The following is a 5,815-nucleotide window of genomic DNA, read 5'->3' as shown; positions in this document are numbered from 1 at the left end:
ATTAGTTTCATACAGAAAAGTATTTGAGGAAAAACTTTTTTTCCCCATAGTACCACTTTTCCTGTACTGGCAAAGCAAAATTGAGAAGCATTAACACTACTATCAGAGTGGATGATGGGCAAAAGTATACACTGCTTATCAGGTAAGAGATACTTTTTTTTCTTCTGCTTAATCTTATGAGTGGCAAAGACTATTCCTCTGGATCTTGTCCTTGTAATTTTAAAATAGATGTTATCTTGACTAGTATTCACATGTATGTGTATGTGAATTTATGTTTATCAAGCTTTTCTATATATCCTAAAAATTACACTGGGGAGAGAATGTTATAAGGGTTTTATTTTCAGCAACTTACATAAGCAGATTTACAAAGAAACCATGAAAACCTAATACTATTTTCCACTTAGAGGAGTTGCGAAAATCAAATAAACTAGTATTTCTTTTGATAAAAAAGTTGAATGTATTAACTGTAGAAAATTGGGAACATTCAGAAAACTATAAAGAAGAAAATGAAAATGACCCATTTTAATAGAAAACATATTCCAGATAGAAAAATTAAGGTATACTGTTAATATTTACAAAAGCTATATTTGAAAGTGATCTTATCCCCAAATGCTCAATATCAGCTATAAATCATTTTGACAATCTGATAAGTAAAACTGATATTTTCCTTTTATGATGTAGATAATGCTTTTTCATTATGTGTTTTGCTTCATTCTTTCATTTAAGTGATGCTTTAAAACACATACCACAGTCATAATCCAGTATGTAGACTAAAATAAATTATTTGGTTATAACTACAGATTATTTAGTAAAAGTAATTATCTATTAAAAGCCAATAAAACAGAAAGCAAAGAGTCCTAAACAGAGATTGGGAAATAAGAGATTTTTAAAAGATTCTATCTTCATTATGCCATTACTACCCAAACTTTATTGTCTAGAATACAGATTTTTACGAATAATTGACCAAAAAAAAATGTATTACCAAATAAATTAGGGAACACCTACATCACATCTACCTCCCCTGAATATACAAAATGCACATGAGCATTTTAAGCCTCTGATATGCTATTTAATAAAGTCCCACTTTCTTTGCTTAACCCAAGACATGGACATGGAACATTTTAACATCTTTCTTTACCATTTTATCCTCTTAGATAACTAATGTTGAGGACAATGCACTTTGGGAAATGCCATCCTAGCCAAGGTAATAACTTCCCTGGCCAGGGACCTTCAACATAGGAGGGAAGCAAGTGCATGAGCGTTGGGTGGAAATCGGAATCAAATCATGAAAGGCATACATGGGCTCCTCCACAAAACAAAAAGATGAGCATGATGGAGACACAGAGGGTACACTGTTCTGGCCTCAAACAGTTTGAAAAAGAGTTAAAAAATAAGCAGTAATCATAATTATAGTGTATTAAACACTATGTATCAAGTACTAATTTTATTACGTACATGAATTTGTTTCTAAGAACAATTCTAATTATTATCTATATTTTTCAGATGCAAAACTGAGAGAGTTATTAAATGTGGAAAATTACATAGCTAGAAAGTGGCCCAATTCCAAGGCTACTCTCACCCTAAAACCTATGAATAAGTTTTAAGTCATGGATCTTGTGAACCATGCTATAGAAACATAATATAATTTGATTTATTTTCTCCTACCCTAAAAGAACTGATATATGTTCAAGATAAGATAAAAATAAGAATTATAAGTGACCTGTCCGCTAAAAATATTAGCAGCAGCAAGAACAATATTAATTATCATACATTAAACAACTACCATGTACCAGATGCTTTATAAATACATGACTATAGTTAATCACCATAAAACTCATAATGCCTATTTTACTGGTTTGCTGGGCTACCATAATAAAATATTACAGACAGGGTGGCTCAAACAACAGAAATTAATTTTCTCACAATTTCTGCAGGCTAGAAGTCTGAGATTAAAGTGTTAGTAGGTTTGGTTTCTTTTGAGGCCTCTGTCCTCAGCATGCAGATGGCCTGTGTCTTCACATCACCTTCCCTCTGTGTGTGCCTGTGTCCTGATTTCCTCTTCTTATAAAGACACCAGTCACATTGAATTAAAGGCTATCCTAATGACCTCATTTTAACTTATTACTTCTAGAACCCCATCTCCAAATATAGTCACATTCTGAGATATAAGGGTTCGGGTTTGGACCTCAACATATGAATTTTAGGTGGGACACAATTCAGCCCATCACAGCCATTTCTCACATTTAAAAGCTGAGACTCATGGCAGGTAGGCAATTTTCTCAATCACATTGCTAGTCAGTAGGGGAGCAAGATTAGAATCCAGAACTCCTGCCTCTTGACCTGATAATTTATATTTCTACTATAACATGTCCAGTCTGTATTTTAAAAGTGACAAAATACTATTTAAAATATTCTTTAAAAGAAACGTTAAATGTAAAACATTTTTAAAATTCCAAGAATACTACTTTTTAGCTCATCACAATATCACTTTTAAGGATACTTAACAAAAAAATCACTTTCTTTTATGTTATATGACTATAATTTTTTTTTTGCAATATACATGCACTGTTGCCTTTTATTTTTTAAGTAATACTTGACATCCTGTCCATGTCTGGTTTAAATCACCTAAATTCAAAAATATTTCTTCTCGGGTTCTTGGTTTGTTTGAAGTAATAAAAAATTTATGGAAATATATTTTTCTATGATTATCATCAATAAAGAATAAGAGTAGAGCTCCATTAATTTTATTTTTCTCTATCTTTAAAATATAGTCCTGGAAAAAAAGGCAAAATCTTCAATTTTGAATTGAACATAATTCAAGAATGCTGTGACTATAATTTTTTTGACCATTAACATACTCTTTTTAAGTAAAGGTAAATGGTGTACACACATTTCATTCCCAACTCTACACTCTTTCATTTTGTTTTTGTGTTTGTTTTTGTTACATGACATTGTTCTCCAATATGAATAGGAGGAGGGTCTTTCCTCACATGGTCTTATAGAACTGTGAAGAAAAAGGACAGTAAAGTTGCACTGGCCATGATGAAGAGCTCTCTCAGAAAGAGTAAAACAAATATGCTCTATGAAAAAGTAACCAAGCTCATTATTTTTAGAACAAGGAAAGACAGGCTGTTGTGCAGAATAGCATGGTCCTTTTAAAAAAGAAATGTGTCATTGCTTAAAATAACAAAAGCAGGAAGGAAAATATGGAGTGCTTAAAATCAGGTGAAATATACAATTGGCATAATAGAGGTACTAAAAGCACACATACTGAAAGCTATTTTAGTGAGAAATTAGCTATAGCTAGCACTCATATTTTAATGAAAGGGAATGTGAAAATGGGACAAAGCAGTGATGTTAGGCTGCAGAGAAACAGCGTACAATATATCATGAAGTAAAATGCAAATGAGTGTATATTTGCACTCCATTCTTGAAAACCACAGGTACAGTATTTAAGCAGAAGGTACTGAGAGAGCTTAGGATAGCGGTGCATGTATTTTCTGTCAAACACAAATACGAGAGTGTGATGTTGCACTTTATCCATGTCTGTTGCTGTATGTATAATAATTATGCATTTATATTATATTAATTAATTATATTATATTAACATGCCATACACTACCTATTATGAACATAATAGCATCTATTACACTAAAATTTATGCTGTTATAATTATATATTAAAACATAATTATAATAATGGAGCTTTCTTTTAATAACAATTCTATTATGGGATTTTTTTCTCCACTTAAAGTCATTACATGACATCTTCCTGTCATATCATGAAAGGTAGGATTTGGGATACAAAGGTAAAATTAAGTTAGGTTTTTCTAATCTTCTCAACTATGGGACTTTAAGATTTTTTAAAAGTACCTACTAATTAAAAATATTGCTCTGAATTTAAAAATTCACTTTATTTGCTGTCTTAGCTTTAAGCTCAGAGTCTACATCCTTGTTTGTAAGTAAATTCCAAGAACTCTGTCAGTTCTTCTACAACTGTTTCATGGAGAAGTTATTGGTTTGGCCCTTTGATTGGGACCAGCTCTGTACAGCTCATAGAATAGTCAGCTCCTATTCTCTGAGCTATACAGAGCTAAATAAACTACAACAAATGAGAATATCTTTAGTTATGCTTGAGAGAATCATTTACCAGCTACAGTTTATGTACAGTCATCCACATAAATTGGATGCAGAAAATTATTGCATCAGAAATGTAATAAATTGCAGAGAGTTTTGAAAAAGAGCATAGTAATTGTATGAACAGTGATTGAAACTTAAGATTGAAACTGGCACGTCTCAATGAAATCCACACATTGACAAATATTTTCTCAAGTGATATAGAACAGGATACAAAGCCTGAATCCCATCATATTATTTCTGTTAGATGATGATAAGAGGAGGATGCTTTTTAAGTAAATCATGTTATCAAAAGAGGAAAGGAAGAAAATAATACGAGATATTTAGGTAGGAAATAATGAGAATTAGGCCTGAAAATGTAATGGAAGTCAGTTTGTGTAGGTCATTTAATGCCACAGTAAGAACTGTGAACCACATCACATGCAAAAGAGTCATACTGGAAGATTTTTAAGTAAGAGAGTAGATAATATTATGAAAGAAGTATTCACTTTCCCTAATAGGGTATGCTAGTCTACAGTACGCAATAGACTCTAAATTGCTGAGCCTCTCCAGATCCACTCTATAGTTTCTTCTTCTCTGTTCTGGTCCTTTGGGATTGACCTGTGTAGATTATATTAACCGTCTCTATTATGGGTTGAACTGTGATCCCACAAAATTCATGTGCTGAAGTCTTAACCTCCAGTACCTCAGAATGTGACCTTATTTGGAGATAGAATCATTACAGAGGTTATCAAGTTAAACTGAGGACTTAACACAACATGACTGATATCCTTATAAAAAGGGAATATGAAGAAACAGAGGGAGATCCACAGAGAAGGAAAACATTGTGAAGACACAGGGAGAATACAGCCATCTACAAGCCAAGGAGAGAGACCTGGAACAGATCCTTTGCTCACAGCCTCCGGAAGGAACAAACCCTGCTGACTCAAACTTCTAACCTGCAAAACTCGGGCAATAAATTGCCTTTATTTAAGCCACCCAGTGTTTGGTACCTTGTTAGGGCAGCCCTGGCAAACTAATACAGGCCCTTTGTCCTCTGGCTTCCTGGGGGTTTCAGTCAATGTGGAACAGTGGCAAAAAAAAAAAAAAAAAATAGAAGCAGGAGAGTGAAGTCAGAATACACATTCCCTTGGACTGGTGTGGTGATCCGTAGGCTGACAGTCTCCTGCAAATCAAGGTCTTGGATCCTGGCAGATGGCTCTCTCCTTTAAGTTCTGATACCTTTCTCTTCCTTCTAATCCTTAGATGTAGAGGAGGTATCCGAGTAACTAATACTGTACGATCCCATCTGACTTCCCTACTCCCTGACCACATCTTTGCAAAAAGTTCACTTATTCAATTTTATTCAAGTTATGTTAGTTGGAAAGTACCATATGTTTTCTGCTGAAAACTTGAGTCTCCACCCATCAACATGATGAAAAATGGGGGACTGGATTAATGGTGTAGGACTGAAAGTGGCATTTTCCATTCCCTTTTGCATTCTGTTGACTAGAACTTAGACACATGGCCACACCTAATGGCAAGGGGAGCTGGAAAAGATTTTCTAGCCTTGCACCCAGGAGGAAGAGCACACCAGCTAAAACAATCTAAACTAGACAAGAAGAGAAATATTTCTCTAAGGGAAAATATGATAACTGTCTACCTTTATAATAAAAGCAAAAAAAAAGATCAGTACGCAA

Source organism: Propithecus coquereli, unplaced genomic scaffold (genome assembly GCF_000956105.1).
Source record: "Propithecus coquereli isolate 6110/MARCELLA unplaced genomic scaffold, Pcoq_1.0 Scaffold317, whole genome shotgun sequence".
NCBI classification, from domain to species: domain Eukaryota; kingdom Metazoa; phylum Chordata; class Mammalia; order Primates; family Indriidae; genus Propithecus; species Propithecus coquereli.
This window is presented reverse-complemented; position numbering follows the sequence as displayed.